Source organism: Mus musculus, chromosome 8 (genome assembly GCF_000001635.26).
Source record: "Mus musculus strain C57BL/6J chromosome 8, GRCm38.p6 C57BL/6J".
Lineage (NCBI taxonomy): Eukaryota > Metazoa > Chordata > Mammalia > Rodentia > Muridae > Mus > Mus musculus.
Genome location: NC_000074.6, coordinates 108,298,823 through 108,319,690, shown reverse-complemented (window position 1 = coordinate 108,319,690; position 20,868 = coordinate 108,298,823). Strand labels below are relative to the sequence as shown.

The 20,868-nt window shown below is 43.9% G+C and overlaps 1 protein-coding gene and 1 long non-coding RNA gene across 2 annotated transcripts in view; one reads left to right on the top strand and one right to left on the bottom strand.

The window, feature by feature from the left end:
- The window catches only part of Zfhx3 (zinc finger homeobox 3), a 682,326-nt gene that overhangs the window by 641,946 nt on the left and 19,512 nt on the right, over positions 1 to 20,868 (bottom strand). The gene's annotated exons all lie outside the window — the stretch shown is intronic.
- Gm34675 lies at positions 10,020 to 13,739 on the top strand. The gene is made up of 3 exons (XR_388006.3): positions 10,020 to 10,292; positions 12,514 to 12,596; positions 13,478 to 13,739. It is a non-coding gene; the product is annotated as a predicted gene, 34675 (long non-coding RNA).

The following is a 20,868-nucleotide window of genomic DNA, read 5'->3' as shown; positions in this document are numbered from 1 at the left end:
TCTTTTCTAGTTGCACCTGAGATAGTTTCTTCCTGTTTGCCTTCAGAACAAGATGTAGAAGTCTCAGCTCCTCCAGCACCATGCCTGTCTGGACACTGCCATACTTCCTGCTATGACAGTAATGGACTGAACCTCAGAATCTGTGAGCCAGCCCCAATTAAATGTTGTCCTTTGTAAGAATTGCCTTGATCATGGTGTCTCTTCAAAGCAATGGAAACCCAAACTAAGGCAGAAGTTGTATTACATAGATTGACTGTACTAAATACATCTTCAATGTATGCTATTTTTTTCTCTCTTCTTCCTGATGATCTTGCTCATTCTTCTTGTTGTAAGACAAGATCTCATACAGCTTAGGCTGGCCTTGAACTCCTATGTAGCCAAGGATGATCTTAATACCCAAGTCATCCCTTTTCAGCCTTTTCTTGCTGAGATGACAAGCATATATCACCACACACAACTGATTTATATCTTCAATTTAGGATGGATTAATTGGGAGGTAACACCACTGTAAGTTGAGATGGGTCTCTAATCATGTGATTTTTCTTTATTAAGACATCCTATATTACTTTACAATCCTACCCGCAAAATCCAATTTGGCTTCTCTGTATCTTGCCAGAATTTGGTGTCGCCACAAATTTCATATTTTATCCATCCTAAGATGTTTGTGAGGACAGCTAATCATAGCCCTAATTTGTATTTTCTGAACAGCTAATGACATTGAACATATTTCTATGTGCTTATCTGACATGTGTGTCCCATTTTGGTGAATGTCTGTTTATGTTATTTACCTGCTTTGTAGTTTGTCTGCTTCAATACCACCAAGTTGTAAGAATTCTCTCTTGTCTAGATACTGTTCCTCTGCTGATATGTGGTTTGAAAATATATTCTTCCAGTCTGCAGGTGGTCTGTTCACTGTTCCATTTTTTTTTTGTAAATTAGTGCTTGATTTTTGACCAGTTTAGAATTTTAAAGATTTTTTTTTAAATTTGTGTATATATGTGTAAGTTTATGTGAATGAATGTAACATTTGTGCATGTGCCAGCAGAAGCCAGAAAAGGGTGTCAGGTTTCCCGAAGATGGAGTTACAGGTGGTTGTGAACCATCCAATATGGGTTCTGGGAACCAAACTCAGGTCTTTTACAAGAATAATATGAACTTATAAATGCTGAACTATCTCTCCAGCCCCAACGTTGTTATTTTTTTTCTTTAAAAACAAATCATACTTTTAGTTTTGTCTAAGAAATCATTGTTCGCCTGTAGATCCTAAAGGGTCTTTGTTCTGAAAATTTTAAGTTCTTTGGTTTTGTATTTTAACCCTGTAATTAACTCAGAATTCATTTATTTTCTATGAAACATGCACTTGGGTTGAGTTTCATTTTTGTTTGCCTATGGGTTGCCAACTGTATCAGCAACATTGGCCATGAGTCTGAGTCTCCATTGAATTGCTTTATAACATTGTTGAAAATCATTTGGAAATATTCATGTAGGTCTATTTCTGGGCTCTCTATTCTTCTGCATTGATCTCTGTGATGATAACACATGGTGCTGATTATTACAACTCTGTAAGAAGTCTTTAGATCCAGTGGGATTGATTTTCTTTTGTTCTCTTCTTCTTCTTTTTCAAAATCCTCTATGATAGTTCTTTGTCTTTCTATGTGCATTTTAGAATAGCGTTGCCTGAATTTACAACAAACTAACCAACAAGCAAAAAAATAACTTTGTGGGATTTTGGCAGGGGTGACCTCAGTCTTACCCTCCACTCCCAGGGGAGCTCACGGCTTCTTTAGATGGTCTTGCCAGCTGACAGTCTACTGTGTCTTGTCCTCCAAGTGTTTCTGCGTGTTTTCTCATTAGCATTCTGTGCTCTTCAGGGAGTAAGTCTTACACACAACTTGATAGATTGGTAGCCGAGTACTTCTTGTTTTCAGTTATCATAAGTGGCAGTGTGTTTTTAATTTCAGTTTCCATTTGACATCATACAGAACTATTTTTTTTTTATGTTTTTCTTGTATTCAGTGACTTTGATGAACTTGCTTATTCTAGGAAGTTTCATTACTACTATGTTTGGAAGTTCCAAGAACTTCTATGCAGATAATGCCCTGCTTCCTTCCCTTTCTTCTCCCCTCCAATTCCTTTCATTCCTTCCTCTCTCCCTCCACATCATTCTTTACCTTCTGTCTCTCTCTTACTCTCCCTTTCTCCATCTCCATCTTTTTCTCTTTCTTCTTCCTTTTCTCATCTTTTCCTTTCATCTTTTCTTTCCTCCACCCCCTTCTTTCTTTTTCTTTCCCCCTTAGTATATAAACTAGGACTTTCAAGACTGTGGTTAGCATTATACAGACTTCTATAAATTCTGTTTATAAAATTAAGGGAGTTTTTAATTTTTCCTTTTGTAAAGAACATGTATTGGGCCTAAATTCTGACTGAAGACTTTCAGCAATCATTAATAAGATCATGTGACTTTTTTTTTTTTTTTTTAGTTCTTTAGTATAGTAGATTATTGGTCACTCTTTAAATATTTACTCCATGTTGAAGTGCTAGAATCAAGATTTGATCAAGGTATGTAATTCTTTTCATATGATGAAAGATCTATTTTCTAACACTTGTCAAGGGTTCATCAGAAATACCAACTGCACCACCCCTGTGCCACCTCCACTAGCCCTGTACACCTGCTTGCCCTGTACACCTGCTTGCCCTGCCTTTGGGTTGTCTTTGCCTGTTTTTAATATCAAGACAATATCAGTTTCATGAAACAAACAGATTTCCTTTCTTGATGGAACTATGTTGGTTGGTGTTGACTCTTCTTCAGACATTTACTAAACCCCCACTACTCCCTGAAGTGAGAGAGACCCACAAGGGTCGGTGGCTTTTCTGTGATTCTTCAACATTCATTCCATAACTTACCTCCCTAGCTCCTCCCACAGTTGGGCAGAGCTGAATGCTTATAATAAACTACTTATTCCAGAATATAGTAGCCACTTTCTTACCTATGATAAGTATATTCCACCACCTGCAGTGGATGCCTGAAATGACACATACCAACAGGCCAGAATTGTTTGTGGGCATCTCAATTGAGGGATTGCCCACATTGGACTGGCCTGTGGCCAAGCCTATGAGAAACTACCTGGATTGATGAGTGATGTGGGAGGCCCCAGTGACCTAATTGCAACCTGGTCCCTAAGTGGGTAGGTGGGTCTTGACTGTATAAGAAAGCTAGCTAAGTAAGTGGAGAATGAGCCGATAAATAACATTTTGTCTAGTTCCTTCATGGGTCCTGCTTGAGTTCCGTCTCTTACTTCCCTCATTGAGCCCTGGAAGTGTAAGCTGAAACAAACCCAATCCCTCCCCAAATTGGGTCATCACAGCAGCAGGAAGGCAAACTTGAACGGTGCATGGGTCTCCCCATTTCAATTGGACCTGCTGAACTTAATTGAGACAATCCCTTATAAATATTTCCAGAGGCTACCCTTAATGGAGATAGTCCCTCACAGGCAAGTCCGAGGATTTCTATTCTAGATCTCACCGGGTAGACAATTAACACCTCCCTCTCAACTTCTTCTCAGTTGTCATTCTTGGCCAGCTGGGGAGGTTCCCCTCTAGTCTTGCCTCTATCCTAGGCTCCTCTTACTCTCTTATACCGCCCCCCTCATTTTTTTTTTTTTTAAAAACTCTATTGGAAAGTAAGAAACTTCAGTTGGTGCATCTCCTTTAGATTCCTCACCCCCATGTGAATGAAACACGGGCGTAGAACGAAGGAAGCCTTGGATGGAGTGGACAGCATATTACCCCAAATACAAAGAACACCATTGCTAAGACAGCAGATGAAGCCAGTGATGCTGGGAACCACGTACCTGCTAAGCAACCCCCAGACAATGGTGCTTTGCCACTCTGAACAATCATCTTTATGGTTCTGGTTCATTTTTCCCTACTCTGGGGTCAGTCGTTTAGTTATTAAAATATATTCAACACGTCAAGAAACAGTATTAATGCATTATATTACTTTGGGCAGAGAAATAAACATTTATGATGACACAGGATAGACCCATTGCATCCAGTACACCTGTGGTTGTTTTTTTTTGTTTTTTGTTTTTTGTTTTTTTTTGTTTTTTTCTCTAAGTGCCTTTGCTTAGGAAGAGCCATCAACTATCATTGAAAATTAGTAATAATTTAAAAATAGTCTTGAAGAATTAAAGGAAGAAGGGAGAAGAGAGGAGGGAGGGAAGGAAGGAGGGAAGGAGAGGGAGGGAGGGAGGGAGGGAGAGAGAGAGAGAGAGAGAGACTGGCTGACTCTGACTCCGAATAAGAGGAAGGGAGAAAGAGGAAGGTTAAGCTCAAAGGCAGAGAGAGCGAAATGGACCAGATTATACAAAATTAAAAAGCAAACACGAGCAGACAATTTGTGTGGAGTGATTGCAAGCAATTACAGTCTGGCTTTTCTGGAGGGAAGGTAGGGGGAGGGGTGGTTTCCGCTTAAAAGGAGACTTTATTCGGCCTGATCAGCTTTGCCTACGTGGTCCTCTTTTATTCTTAGATACCAATTTAAAAAAGAGAAGAAGGAAAAAAAGAGAGAGAGAGAGAAGAAGAAGTCAGCTTTCAGATCTAACGTGTTCACCCCCGTGAATCCACCCTGGGGGCAGAGAGCAAGAATTTAAGCTTCCAATTGGTCCTTTCTATAGCCCTGAAAACCAATTTGTTCATAAAGAATCAAATAAGGCAGGGGTGGGGGGAGGGGAAACATAACAAGAGCATGTGTTTCTTTTGGAGGAGAGCTTCAATTTCACTCTAATTGTCTAAAGACGGGGCCGCTTTGATCTGAAGAATTATCTTTGGGCCTCCAAACGATGGCTGCTAATGTCACAGCTGTGCTGAGGCTTGGTCACACTGGGGAGCTTGGGGGTCCAACCTAGTCCCAGGCCCACCCCTAGTTCCATCTTTCCTTATCTTCCCTTTGTCTGGACAGAAAAGTTTCTTCGCTTCTGTGTCCCTAATCCCTGAAAGGCCACTAGTCAGTTGGCTTTGTTTAGGTTCCTTAGTGGCAAAGGCCACTGGGTAAGCAACATGACAGGGGTGGTGAAAGCAAGGTAGGAGCAGGCAGTCTGATGGTCACAGAGCAGGTAGGGCTGGGTGTGGATGTGCCCAAGAGGGCCAGCGTCTGTCTTGCTCCACACTGCTCTTGGCCTTGGGTACGTCCTCAGCTTGGGCTAGGGCAAAACATGAACGGTCTTGATGCTGGTGAGGAGCACAGAGAGAATGCTTCCTGGAATTTTCTCTGACTGCTGTGCTCTGAATAGCTGTTCTCCGTCTCCCTAGCCTGTGCCATGATAAAACAGCAGGCATCCCAGGGTACAGCACAAAGCAATCAGCCTCTCAGTAGACGAAGAGCAAGCACTGAATTTAGGAGCTGAGAGCTGAGATGTCTTCAGTGTTTTCCTTCCGGTTGGAATGGGGATCAGCAGGTGATGAGCAGAGTCTTCGTCCTGTGAGGTAGACCTGGAATGATTCCCTCCATGTTTAGCCCTGTGTTTCTTATCTCAGAACCTTGTATTGTAATTTGGAAAACAACACACACACACACACACACACACACACACACACACACACACACACACACACAAAGCAAATGAAATGAAATGAAATGATATCTGGGGTTGTGGAAAAGAAAACATTGGTGGCAAATCATTAAGGATTAGATTTAGGCCCCGAGCAAGTCTAGTTTCCAAAGTAGCAGCACAGTTCATGATTGTGCACATCCTGAATCTCCGAAGTTTAAGTGCCTTCCACACCCTTAAGGCATCCCTATCGTCATGGTCCAAGATGACTGCCCCTGACTCCCAAGCAGCAAAAGAGAAGAAACAAAGAAGGGACACACTAACACACACAGCTCAGGAAAGGTCCATGCATATTTGCGTACTCCCATTTAGCTGCAAAGCAGAGTGGGACAAGTAGTCCTTATGTGTGGCCACCATGTCCCCAATAATGAAAAGTATTACATGGCTATGAGAGACGGGAGAAGGAATATAGGAGATAAGGGTATCTGTCAAAAGGGCCCTGGTTACAAATCCATAGCTTTCCACTTGGTCTGAGCTTCTACAGAGTCAGTTAAGACTTATCTACAGAACTTGACAGCAGTATTCTCCTTTCTGGCTTGATCAGATAGACAGGAGGGGAATGAAAGAAGCACCTATATGTCAGTATGTTAGAAAGCAAGTGACACCAACACCTTCGAGGTAAGAAAGGAAGGCCTCTCTAACCCAAAGAATCGGTGAGGTCCTTATCTGTGGACCATTCTTCAAGTGCTTAAGGATACAGAGCAGAGGCCCCCATCCTATTCATCACCCAGCCCCACTCCTTGATTAGATAAGTCCTTGAAAAAGGTAATCCTTACCTGTGAGCCAGCTGGGTAAGATCAAGCCACCAAAGAAGCTACAAGTGGACTGCCACCACCCAGAAGGAGACCGGTGGGCTGACAAGGGATGCACAAGGGTACCCTGGATGGCTAAGGGCTCTCAGAGGTAGGCAGAAATGCATAGGAGATGCAACAGGCTTGTCAAAGGGAGGTGTCCAGGGTGGACTAGGATACTTGTAGATATGCTATAGCCTCAGAACTATTGGAAAGATTAGACCATGGATTCTCAAGTTCTCAAGGTCTTTAAATAAACCACCAGCATCCTGATACTGGTAGAAGTTCTCAGAGTTCATTGCCCATTTAAACCCCTGGGGGGCTTTTGACATCATACGGACTCCTTAATTTACCTTTCAGGATTCCAACCCTACTGGAATGGGGTAAACCTTGGGCAGTGTGATTTATTTTTTTTTCACATCTTGACCACAGTTGCTCTCTGTATGCACTGAAGTTGAAGAACTGGTTCCCTAGAACTGTGATCGGCTACCTTGATTGTGTGCATCCATCACTCTGAGAGCATGTAAGAACACCAACTCTTACTCATTAGGTCTGAGGTGGTCCAGTTGGGGGTGGGGCACTTTGAAGAGAAATTTGATCCTTTCACATCCCCCCATGGATGCCTGCTATTCTGTTATCAGAGACCTGCACATTATACTTATGTAAAACTTTGTTATCCCAGCAATAAGCAGTCATGCCCCTTGCTTGGTTGGCCTACATCTGCCTTCACATTGGTGTATGGTTTATTTCATGGATGACCTAGAATGGCCCACATTGAGTCCAGCAGAACACGTACCATGAGTGCTTCATAGAGCATATCTTTATATTAATAATTAGTGCTAAGAAGCAAGTAGCTCCTACTTGTAAAAATGACATCAAGAAAACATTGATAGCCCCACGCGACACCATTTCCACAGTTTCCCCCCCTCCCCAAAATTATAGTTCTAAATGAGCTTCTGGAATCATGTTGTGACAGGTACAAACTCACACGCATTCACTTAATAAGACATCTCTACAAAGCAAAAATTCCTCCCTCCACAGATACGTTCTCAGAGGTGGCACCCAGGAAATTAAATGTACAAGAATCATTAACATGGAAGTTGTGAGTTTAATTCCCTACTAGAGGGGTGCTGACAAGCAGAGGTTGTTTATCTATTTGTCTCCATGGTTACATGTTTCCTCTGGGGTCTGGTGCCTTTTGCAGAACTCAAAAGTCTTTTGCTCCCACCCGCCTTGGATGAAGACCTACTCTTGGCCTGCATCTTGAGAGATCCATGCTCTCAGAAGCCAGAGAAATGGACATTGCCAAGGCCAACAAGACTTGACAGTGTGATTGCTGGGGACAGAATATAGGCCTGGTTCAGTATAAGATTTTTTTTTATGGTAGATTTCTTCAGTGTTTTTCCTTAGATGAAGCAATGTAACACTTAATATCTAATGACATCTATTAAGGCATTCATTAAAGAAACCCCTGTAACGAGGCATGTTATCACAGGCAACAATTAACAGGAATCTTGATTGCTCTTTGGCTGTGCAATGGCTGTGGTGTTTCCTTTGCAGAGATGTTTGCACACAATGGCATGCAGAGCAGAAAGCGGTCTTTCTGAGGCCCCTCACAGTGCTCCATAAAAGTTCAAATCATGAGCAAAAAGTTAGACCAGGGGGCTACTTATATGCTGCATGTGTTAATGTGAGTAAAAAGACCCTTGCTTCCCAGATATATGTAAGCCCCATTTATCTCTGTCCTCAGAGTATCTTCTTCTGGACTTCCAATGGACTTGGGTGAATACAGTGAGATGATAATTCATGACCCATTAGGGACAGGGGACTTTTGGGACTAGTTGAAGGGAATTACAGGAGGAATTATACCTAGTAGTCCCCTTTGGGAGGCCTTTCCATAAGGGACACTAGAATATCTCCATTTTCATTCCCTGGGGAAGTGGGGAAGAAAAAAATGGGGTCTGTATCTTTAAGTTTAGTTTTGGCTTGGAAGACTCTAAGGTATTTAGAGACCCATGGGAGGATTGGTGTGTTAAATATGGGTAATAGTTGCTCCTTGGTGACCAGCCACCTACCTGCCTTCTGATACTGCCAGAAGGATGCTCAGGGGACCCAGAGCCTTTGCGTCTTAGTTTCTCATCCCTGAGTCTGGTACAGACATTCACCTATATAAGCAAATCCACCCTTCTTAGAGTCTGTGGTTTTGCCTTAGAGACCTGAATAGGGTGTTTAAATGAACATTTCCTTATTTGGGAAGCACACAGAGAAAACACCACAGGTCCTACATACAAATGGGATATAGACCCATATTTTCTCATTCTCAGTTTAGAGATTACTTTTTAAAGGGGAGCCTAGGTCCCTATCTGAAGGCTCCAAACATGTATCACTTGGACTGTCTCACCCACAGCAGCACACTATGCCGCCATGGTTACAGGGCTTGGAAGAACTGGCAAAGGAGTTTTCATAAGCCATTGCTCATATTGCAGATCTGGATGGAGCCACTGAGCTTCAGGTTTCCTACCCAAAGCTCCATCCGACTGACATACTTCTACTTGGACTACCAACAGGACAAACAGTGTATTGAGTTGGGATGCTCAGAAGTACTTGAGTCAGAAAGTTGTTATTCCCATTGGTCCCTCTGCATCCACCAGTTACCTGTACCCGTTTCCACCCTGTTGTGGAGGGTGACCCTTCTGAGGGAGATTGGCCTCTAAGACAGTGTTGCCCTACTCATTTGTCTTTTGTTTCTGTGTGACCAATGGAAAAGCCAAGTCAAAGGTTAGAGGTCAGGTTATTGGTGGGTTTTGTCCTTTCCCACCCCATCTTGGTTTTGGCAGGGACTCTGTCCCATCATCTATGGTCCAGCTCCAGATGGAAGACTCCTTTCCCATAACACAAGGACCCTGGCACACAGCTCTCCATGTAGCCATGCCTGTGCTCTGATCCATCCCCATCTTTTGGCTCCCTTATTGTAGACCGTTTCGTTATCAAACTCCTCATTAAATGAACACTTTGTGTTGGCTTTTTTTTTTCTTTCAAGAACTAGACCAGTACTGAGGACAGCTGGAGGGATGTAGCTCGCCCATCCGTGTAGTCACTTCCACATGAAGGACGGGATGAGAAAAATCATGGAGGAGATATGTGGGTACCAGCAGCAGGTGGCAAGGTCTGCCTTCTGAGCACATCATTTGCTTGCTTTGGCTTGTCTCATTTAAGTCAAATGTGGCCACCATAAAAGTGGAGGGTCCCACGTCTAGTACTGCCCCTGACATATGGATCCCATGATTCTCTCTTTTACTTGCCTGCTAAAAATAATGCACTGCTCCCTGCGATATCCAAACTCCCATCTTGTGCTAAGCTGTCTTAAACGCTAAAACAAACGCTAACTGCACGGGTTTTCCCATCTGTTTCTTTAACAAATGGGGACTTAAGCCCATTTGGGAAGCTGTGTGGGTCAGGGAAACATCAAATGAACACTTGTGAATAAAAACAAATGTTTCTGAAGATCGCAAGATATTTCAAACAGAGCACTCCATTGGCCCGGCTGCCTCCCTTCTGATGCCTGTACAAGATCCCGATGACAGCATTATTTCCTTGAATTGGATTTGTTTCTCAGTATAGAAACAACGCACAAGGAACCTGGCATAGGAAACAGCTACTGGGTCCTGTAAGACTTTCCAGGACACCAAGGCCAGACGGGAATGAGGCAAGAGTGGGGGAAACCATACAAGGGACTCAATCTTCAGGGTCTGCATTGCCGCTGTTCTTTTACCGTGAAAAATATCAAGATCAGAACACCCGAGACAGCTCAGCAGCCACAGGTGCTTCCTATGAGTGGATCTATAAGTTCAACCCTCAGGATCCCCAGGGAAGAAGACACAGGTGAGAAAAGGTGAGAGTATACTCTTGTGTGCTATTCTCATAGTGGGTTATGGCATGGGCATGCCCCTCCCCCTCCACACCACAAAAATCAATGCAAAAATAAAATATACATAGTAAGATGAAAGAGCACAGACTTAAACTGTGACTTCGTAACACTTGGATTAGGAGGAGGAAGAAGAGAAGGCAGGAGAAGGGGTGGCAGCAGGGAGAAGGTATCAGTGATACCCATCGTCAGGGTCAGCTAGATCCAGTGAGAGAACCAGGAACTTCACCCCTAGTAGGCTTCCCTGACACACCTCCACGCACAGGCTCCTCCTTCATTTCTCCAGCCCTCCAACCCACTTCCATCAATGTCATCAGCTTCTTTGTCAAGCACTGGGACTAGGCTGTGCCTGTTTTCAGTGTGCCTTGTTCCATTTTCACACACCTCCAGAGCTTAATTAGGTGCCTGGGAGCACTGTGGAGTCAATCTGTGAATGGATAAGAGATGATTTGCTGAACAGAAAAAAAAAAAAAAACCTGGTTAATCCTGTCTCTCCTTTTCACAAAGTATTTCATTCAGAGTTGAGGGAAGAAGTGGTTCCCACCAAAAGGAGGGAGGTATCGGATCATTTGTCGTTACTGCTTCTTGGGGTCCCCCATCCTGTCTTCTCTCTACTCTCTGCCTCTCTGTGTACTACCCTATGCTCTTTACTTCCAATCTCTTGTTGGATATTCCTAAGGTTTTATTCTGCTACCAGGGAGGATACACCACTCTTCAGCTAAAGGGAAGCATGTTTTAAAAATAACAGAGGCTGCTAGAAATGACAAAATTATGTACTATAAAATATTAACTTATTCAACAATGTATGGACGTTGTTGATGGGCTTATAATTTTATTTAAAAGTTATTTTTAAAAATGAAATTCTTTCTACCAAACAAATATAATATACATCTGGGTCTACGGAAGCAAAATAAAAAATAGTTTGCTAAATCATTTATCTATGAGAAAACACTGCTGATGGAACAATGGTATTCAGGATGTATTCATATATTGTAATTTTTAAGCTATAGCCATAACTAATATTACTGTGCCATGGGCTTTTCCCAAAAATTGTATTTTAATATGGATTTATTTTTTAATCTTTTTGTTTTGTGAAATTGGACATAGCCCTCTGCAGTGTTGTATTTTTAAGGCTTTTGAAGAATTGTAGACAGAAAAGTACTGAAGTATTCCATTGCTTAGAAATGTAAACATCTTCATTGGAGCCTTACTATAAATTGTAGTAATAATTTTAAATTGAGAAAATACTTTCTCCAAGGTTACTGAAAATGTCACAAATTTAAAGCAAGTTCTACTAGAGCATGCCCCAACACTCTTTCCACATGAGAAGGTATGCATGCTTTTGCTAGAATATTCCCTGTCTTTCACTTTTCCAATGCTGTAAGCAAGGATGCAGCCTTCTGGGGGTCAAGCAGGAGCCTGGCCAGCCAGCTTGCTCCAGTTTCCTCAGATTCTCTTGTTTTACCTACTAAGTACTTGGTAGGGCCTTTTTTGTTTTGTTTTGGTTTATTGCAGTACATTGTTTCCAAATTATAGGTGACATCAAGCCCCAAGTCACTTTTATTCCAAACAACAAGAGTTCTGTCTAAAATAACATTTTTTTTGAATCAAAAGAAAAAGAGCCATCTGAATCTCTCCCCCTCTTACAGGCTGGGGAGATGGCTCAGCAGTTGGGAGCACTGACTGTCCTTTCAGAGAATCTGGGTTCAAGTTCCAACACCCACACGACAGCTTACAACTGTCTGTGACTACCAGTGCCAGGGCACCTGACACCCTCACACAGACATATACAGGCAACTATTCTTCCCATTGGATATTCCAAAAAGCAGTTATAAGTTGAAAGCCAATTTATTATAACATGTTTTGAACTCTCCAAACTTAACTCATTTTGTTTATTCCCTTTATGTTGTGGAGATAAGGCCTATCACATTCCTGGGTTTAAGCTTTATAATTATTTTAAAAATTGCAACCACCTAAACATTTAAAAGGGGTTGTTTCTTTTGGTGGTGGTGGGGGGGGTGTTGTTTTGAGACAGGGTTTCTCTGTTATAGTCCTGGCTATCCTGGAACTCACTTTGTAGACCAGGCTGGCCTCGAACTCAGAAACCCACCGGCCTCTGCCTCCCAAGTGCTGGAATTAAAGGTGTGCGCCACCACTGCCTGACTTCCATTTTTTTTTTAAAACACAGGATTATTTGGAGATTCTGATGAAATATACGTCACTGGTGAATGAAACAGACCAAGTCTACAAGTCAGCAAGAGAAACCAAAAGGTTTGGTGAAATTTCCTCTATAAGATTTGTGTGAAGTCTTCATCCATGGGAGGAAGACTGATGACTAATTATTGATGTTTTTCTTTTCACTGTTTTTTGTTTGTTTGGTTTGGTTTGGATGTTTGTTTGTTTGTTTTCTGGTGCTCATGGTTGAACTCCGAGTCTTGGACACGCTAAGCATACATTCTAACAGAGAGCTAAGCCACCAGCCCTTGCTTCTCATGTTAGGTTGCTGGTGTTTGGTTAGCAGATTCTGCCTTATGGTTCCAGTGTGATCATTTGACCCGGTGGACGGTTAGAGCTGGTAGATATTTGGACAAGTTACATGTTCATGGACCTACGAAAGAGAGGGAAATTCAAGAATAATTTATGAAACAGTCACTAGTAACTTTGAGATAGGGTAGCCACTGAAAGATTTTATTTTGAATTAAAAACTTTAAGAAGTAATACAGTACAGTTATCCTGAATCCAAGTCATATGGTAACTGACTAGCTTGGTACTGTATGAACATTCAGACTCTTTGATGCTCTGTGGAAGGAGGCTTAGCCTACATTTTTTGGAATAGAGTGATATTTCCCCCCACATGGGCCTAAGTGTTTTCACAGTTCATGCTACACTTGGCAGACGCCAGCACAGGCTACTACCCAGGTAGACAGTAGGGAAGGTGGTAGCCACTTCTTACCTGCAAGGTGTGATTCTTCCTAAACTCACTGGGCATCATCAGGAAGTGTCTCATATCTAGAGTCACATGAGAAAGCCAAGGGTATCAGTTTCCTTACATCTAGAACAGTGATGTAAAGGGGAGATGGGTCGACCTGGGGGATGCCACTGTAAGTTAACAGGAGAACACTATTTGCTTAAGGCACATCTCCTACACCTAGGCATGACACCAGGGCAGGAGGCTGGAAGGAGGGAGTATTAATATGGCAGTTTCAATTGGAACCTTCAACACAGAACCTTCCCAAGAGGGAGAGCACGGGAGCCTTGGATGGTAAATGAAAGGCTACATTCTGTCTGGGAGAACAGAAACCTGGAAGAGTCTCAAGTTCCCTTCCTCAACAAAAAAGAAGGAGCAAGCCACTCCCCTTTACTGTAACTCCCCACCCATTCCTCTGTTACTAACCCCAATAAAAACATATTGGTTGACCATGCTGGACTTCAGCGCAGTGATTACTGTGGTCTATTGTGGATATCCTTTCTGGGGTGAATAGATGTGTGTGTGTGTGTGTGTGTGTGTCTGTCTGGGGTGAAGAGATGTGTATGTGTTTGTCTGTGTATGTATGTGTGTTTGTGTATATGTGTATTTGTCTGGGGTGAATAGTGTGTGTGTGTGTGTGTGTGTGTGTGTGTGTGTGTGTTTGTGTGTATGTGTATGTATGTGTGTTTGTGTGTATGTATATGTATGTGTGTTTGTGTGTGGTCCCAGAAAAGGCACACAATAACTGGCCAGTTGCATAGTTTCATGCAACCATGACTAACGACACTGTTAAAACAAACAATCAAAACAAGATCCCAGCCCAGTGCTGAGCTGGTAAGCAGGAAGAGGGAGATGGCCACACGCCAGGGCCCCACACCCCCTACATTTGGAATCTTGGCTTTTATTTTCATTCAGATAAATTTCTCATTTTTCTCATCTCCCCCACCCCTCACCCCAGGAGTTCTCCTGTGTGCCCATCCCTCAGGTCCTTTAAAAAAGAAAGTTCAGGGACAGATAAGATGAACCACGTGGTAGAGGGAGTCTACAAGATGGATGAGCAGCTCATCCTGGTAGCAGGCCACACCCCAGGTAAAGTCCTGGGAAATGTTGTAAAGCTCTGCAAAGCTCCTGGCTCACACTGACATGTCCTGAGTGACTTATGAAATGACCTGGAAGATGGAAGATGCTTGCTAAGGATGTTTGTACAGGGGGATAAAAGAATCCTGGGTTTCTGGGGAGAACCCAGCTGCCTCGATGACTAACTGCAGACTCCACCCACAGTACATGAACACAGTTCTAGGTATATACCTTCATTCCTTGGTGGAATTCCTGTTTCTCATTCCAGCCTTTGCTCCACTCTGACTGGAGACCTCAAATTTCTGTCACAAATTTCAAGACATACCCGTTTTATGCCTATGCATGCTGCTGTCTTGGCATGAGGTACCCTTCTCATTCTTGATACCCAGTCCATCTGTCTGTCTGCCAGAAATGAACTTTAGGTACTACTTCCTCCTGGAAGTCTTTCCTCCCCTATATGCCAAGACATACCACAGTTCCCTCTGTTACTTCAACTTCTCTTTAAGCCTCTGATCAAGCCAAGAGAGGAGACACCGTGTTCAAAGTGCTACCATACCTACTACATGTTGTGTAAATAGAATGCAAAATGAATACATAGACTCATGTCAATGGGGAGGGTCCCCACAAGACCTCAAAATCACCACCAGGATGACCTTTAAAGGTGGAGGGCAAAAATGGGAGCGATACATTGTCTATTGATAAGGTAGGGTACATTATCCTATTATTTCTCCCTGGGGACTTGAGGGGACATGCCTATTAGTCACCTTAGTTTATAGCTGGGCAAGTGGGGGCAGAGAGATGTTAAAGCCTCGGGTCAACCCAGCAACAGAGATGGATCTGAGATTGGCAGTTCCCTCTAAATCCTCTCTCTGGATTAAGTCATCCTGGCCTCAAATGTATAAAGCAGCTTTCCCCCTCCCCCTTCAGCATTTGAAACATTTTTAAGGGTTTATTTCAAACACCTTTTACTTTGAACAGACCGTTCAAAACTTTCATTTCACTTTGTCAGTGATTTTTGTAGTCGGCTCCGACTTTAAAGGGTTTTATTTCTTCCCTATTAGTGGCCACCACCTGCTCAACTGTTTGGACAGAGCTTTATTTTCTTAGCTTTCATCTATTGAAATGGGTGACATGGGACCTTTGGTAATGAACCTCATTTCCAGCCTCCTCTCTCACCTCCCCTGTTTTTAATTCCTCCTGTTCCTGCTGAGGATGGGAGGCAGGATGGGAAATTTTACCAGGTGTCCACACGTCCCTTGGAGAAGCCATGCCTTTGACCCCGGGTGTGGGGAAGGATGGCAGGAGGGTAGTCACCAGCCTCAAACAGGATGGTGTCCTGCCTCACTGCAGCAGGGTCTGGAGGACTTCTCCATGGCACAGTTCTCAGGGAATGGAAAGGGTTCCTGCTCTTATCTGAAAGTGGTGTCATCTGGGGATGTGGGCATCAACAGCCATGGCTGAGTCCACACCTTGACAAACACCCAGTTCAACCATTTTGTGTGTGTGTGTCTGTGTGTATGTTTGTACACTCTGTCCATCATGGGATTAGACTTACATACTAATATGTAAATATCTAATCACTCATCCTGCCCTTGAATGTCAAGTTTAACAAACTGCACGTCCTGCGCTCATCACGCCACACAAAGCTCTTTCAAAAGAGAGTGGAGAATGAGTGAAGGATTGTCTACAGCGCTTTCCTCTGCTATGTTTCCTCAAATCTTTATGAACAAAGTCCAAAATGCAGGTGTTCTGCCAGCCGAGTTGAAGCTTTGCCTCCTGCCTTTCTTCCACTTAGTAAATTATATTCAATTGTGTGTATGTGCGGGTGTATGCACACGCACACGCCAATATGGCAGTCGGAGGAAAACCTTGGCTATTATTCTGCAGGTACCATCTCCCTAGCGAACCCCAGAAATCCTGTCTCTATTTTCTGGGATTACAAACACATACTACCATGTCTTGCATTTTTACCTAGATTCCGGGGATGAGATCAGACCCAGGAGGTGTAACTTACAGACTGGGCTTTCTCCTAAGTCCTAGATGCCTAGAATCCATCCATTCCTTATCTATAAAAGCAAGCCTATGCTCCCGTGGCTTTTCAGGCCAGAAATGCATGGCACCAGGATGTTTCAGCCCAAGGAAGGAGAAAAGGGGCTTACGCTCTTTTTCCATGATGACTCATGAGCCAATCAAGCAACTCCGTTACAAGGAACATTTGAGTCGCTTAAGAAAATGAAGCAGTAGCGGGCATAATGCCAGATATCCTTTGGCATGCTGGAATAACCTTTGTAAATATCCATCACTTTGTTTAGAGCCAAAAAGAGTCACTGAGTCAAAGTATAAGGAGAAATGATGAAGAGGATGGTCAGAGGGAAAGGCGTTGAAACTTGTGTCAGTGGACAGAAGGTGGGGGCGGGGTGTTGATTAGACACAGGGTCCGTATAAAGAAGGACTGCATATCCTCTCGCACCCCAGTTTTGACCCCTGCAACCGCAGACAAAAGGGAAGTCTTAGACGATAGTATCTCACCGGTTTCTCATTGGGGATAATGATGTCTTCTACCTCCCAAGCGCCCTGCAAACCCAAGGGGATTGTGGGACACCAGTATCCCAGTGCGGACTTGATATTCAAAAGCATGTGGAAGTCTGGGATGCTTCCGCCCATTGCCTGTCTTCATTTACAGGGCCGACTCCCCGCATTAGCAAGGCCCGGCCCCTCCCCTGCCCACCCAGCTTCCCCGAGTACCTCCTGTTTGGCCAGAGGTCTCAAGAAGCCTCTTTCCAGGCTGAGCGAGGGCTTTAGCCCCACACTAATTAGTAATGCAATCCCACAAAGAGTGAAGCTGCCTGCCACCTCCCCTCACTCACGGTGATTTATGTTCAATTTGTACAAATGGAGAAAATGAGATTTCAAATTTCAATGCCATTTCTGCAATGAGGTGATTAAAAGAGAGAGAGGCATCGCCTAGCACCGTATAGAATATCGATCCCTGTGCTATTTTCCTTCGCAATAACCATTAGCTCAGTATTATTTGCAAACCTCAAATGTGAACCTGGAGATGTAATTTACATCTGTGCCTCACTTATTTGCTTTAACAAAACAACACAAAAGCTTTGGGTCTCTCAATCTATCCACATTGTCAATAAAATTAGCAGCTTCGAAGGGGGAAAATTATATTCAAAACCATAACTTCCCATTAACTACTGTAAGACACAACTCTCTGTGGCAAAAGAAAGGGCTTCCTGGCTAAGCCCCTTATTCTTTTCTTCTCCCCAGCCCCACCCACCATTCCCTCCTTCTGGAGGTTAAGATTCAATGATGAAATTTAAAGCGCGACTTCTCCGCTTCGATATTCGGATCGATACGGGGGCTATCTAAGGGCTCATCTTAAGAAGGGCGAGCACTCACAGTGCCATGTGCTCACATGCACCTAACCTCGAGGTGCCAGGATAAATTCGTTCACATAGACACGTGTGGGGCTGGGCGTGGACTCTCTATAAGCCTTCCCCATCTGAAGAGTGGGAGGAGAATTGGTTAGCCAGGGAGAGGAATGGAAGAAAAGAGGAGGAAGAAGAGAAGGAGGAGGAGGAAGAAGAGGAGGAGGAAGGGGAGGAGGGAGAGGAGGTGGAGGAAGAGGAAGAGGAGTAATCAAGATATAAAGGCACAGGGCTCTGTTCATCTAATTCAAGTGATGGTTCCTTAGCCCCTGACTCTTAACAAATAAGCAATGCAGCTCAGCTTTCTCATTTCTTGTCTCTGCAAATCCGTCAGCTGCCTACCACTATCTACCAGATCCTGGAAGGCAAGAACAAGAAAAAGGGGGGGGGGGCTCAAGCTAATGACCCATAATTGCCATGATGGGGGAGAGGGGCCAGGCAGCTGTTTTACATTCCTGGTATGTATAGTATGCAAATATCGACAAAGGCTCGACACAGTTTTGCTACTGTGGATCTGGAGGGTAACCAAATTAGCCTTTGGCAGCCATGGTAATTGGGAGGTGCTGTTCCCATTAGGGGTCTTGCAAATTATGAAGAAAAATGGACCGAGGGCTTTGTCACAAATAATAATACCAAGAAGAAAAGGGCAGGCGGCTGTCTTTTCTTCTCCCACTCCTCACCCCTCCACCCCGCCTTTATTTTTTTTTTTTAATTTCTGCATTGTGTTGTTAATACCTCTCCATTTAGTAATAAGAAAACAGTCTGAAATCCCCTGTTAGACACAGGGTGCACGGACTTGAATGCAAGTATGTCCAGCGTGCAAGGGTAGAATACAAATGTCAACTTTGCAGGGGGTTTCAGGGTCAGGAGCCTTCCTGACGCATCAGAGCTTGGGGGTCTCAGGTTTGACATGTGTTGCTGAGCTGAGACTCTTGCTAGTGCCCAGAGCTCAGAGCCACCTGAGAAGCTTTAGAATCAAAGAGGTGAGGCTCACACTCCGTCCAGGGAGGAACTTGTCCCTCAGTCAAGTGGACATCTCCTCCTGGTCTGAGCTGGCCCTTGCCTTCTGTGTCACCCCCAAAGAATCAAAACTTCTGGACGCTTCTGATATTTTTAATAATTCAGATGCTAGCTTGGACACCTTCAATCAAAATGCATTAAAACCCGAACTCAGGGAGAAAAGAGTCAGAAGACTTTTGCCCTGGGTGGTCCCTGGAGATGTCCTAATTCCATGTCCCAGGGAACTCGGTACTTGGTGACCAGATGGGCCGCCGATATATCAGATGACACAGAAATGAGCTCAGCCCTTTGTGTGGCATGGGTGAGTGAAGGAGACTGGTCATCTTAGGGCCAAGGTTACCTCAAATGAGAGCCACGGTGTCACAAGGGATGAAACTGTAATAAATGTGCCCAGGGGTGGAGGTGGAGTATAAGGGGGCTGATGGGCTGATCATTCAAAAGCAGTCTCCCAGTGAAAACAATCTATTTTCAATTTCCCTGGGTTTTAGCATGTTGGTCCTGCCAGAACAATACCTTCCGTGGGGAAGTCCTTTCTGGAAATGAGGTCTTACTTCTGTGATCCCTTCACTCTGCTATGCTGGCATGACCCAGGTCTTGCTTTGCACTTTGTTATGACTTTAAACTTCTTAAGAAGTGTGCAACGTGAGACACTGACAGCAATGGGAACTTGCACATGGATAATTTGACAGATGTAGCCTTTTACATAGACCCTCAAAACCAAGCTGTATCTCCCATAGGGAAACAAACAAAATTAGGATCACCGCCATTCCCCTACCCCCCCCCCCCAAAACTCCCCAACCCCACCAAGGTTTGAAGCAGCCTCAGAGACAGGGCTACAAAAGGATGCCCCTGACGAGGTCCTCTGAAGGACTGAGAAAGGACAAATGGTCAGTTACCTATATTTAGAAAGTTAGTAAAAAACAAAAGGGAGGGAGGCCAAATAAAAGCAGATGAGGTCTTAGTAAAGCCTAAAGAAGGGTTAAATATATGAAAGAGTAAGAGAGAGAAAAAAGGATGCTTGTTATAAGGTCACTAAGGGATACTCTTGGCTTGGCTTGGCTTGGCTGGGCTGGGCTGGGCTGGGCTGGGCTGGGCTGGGCTGGGCTGGGCTGGGCTGGGCTGGGCTGGGCTGGGCTGGTGGAAAAATTACCAGTGAAGATGGCAATCTGTTTTCTTTCTGTAACGTCTAAACCCTGCTTCATGGAAAGGGATCACTAGTACCGTCTTACTCCTTCCCCATTCTTGGTTGGTGTGAATGATGTATAGGGTGTAGTATCATCTAGGCTGAAGAGACGCTTTTGAGTCAGGGCTGAGACGGGAAGCCCAGGATAACTGCAGTATCGCATAGATTCCTTTTTAAATGAAATGCCCTGTATTTCACAATTGTGTTTGTCTTTGTTCTAGATCAGCCCTTAGACGACACAGTCAGCAAGGCTTGCTTACACGGTATCCAGGCTCCTGACCCCCGCCTTTATCTCATTTCTCAGAGCTCTGGTCAAGCTTAGCATCTTCCAGGGGCTTGAACCCAAGATGCTTCCTCTCTCATCTCTTACACAAAATACTCACTCCGTCTGTCTACCCAGATGTCCCTCCATTGCCGTAAGCACCTGTGTGTCACACCCCGACCCCAGGTTCACTCACCTTTGTCATCTTTCTCCATCTCTGTTTGAATGCCATTTCCCCTGGCAGCCTTAGTCTAAGGTGCCCTTCTGCAGTGGGCCCACCAAGTATCCACTGTCAGAAAATTCCCTACCTATTCAATCACATTTCCAAGGCTGGGAGTATAAGAGCAGCAGGGACAGCTCTCTTTCAATCACGGTTGTCTCTACTTGCCACCCTAGTGCCTGGTGCATCATAGCTAAGTCACAGCCATGTAAATAAAGGCTATCGGCTATCCAAAATTTAACTGAGGACCTTAAGTCTAACTGCACAACCCTTCTCCAAAAGTGTTTTTACACAGGGGATTTTGCTCACCACCAGATGAGTCCTTACCATGCCCACTACCAGGTATTCCAGATACCAAATGATCTAGATAGTGCTT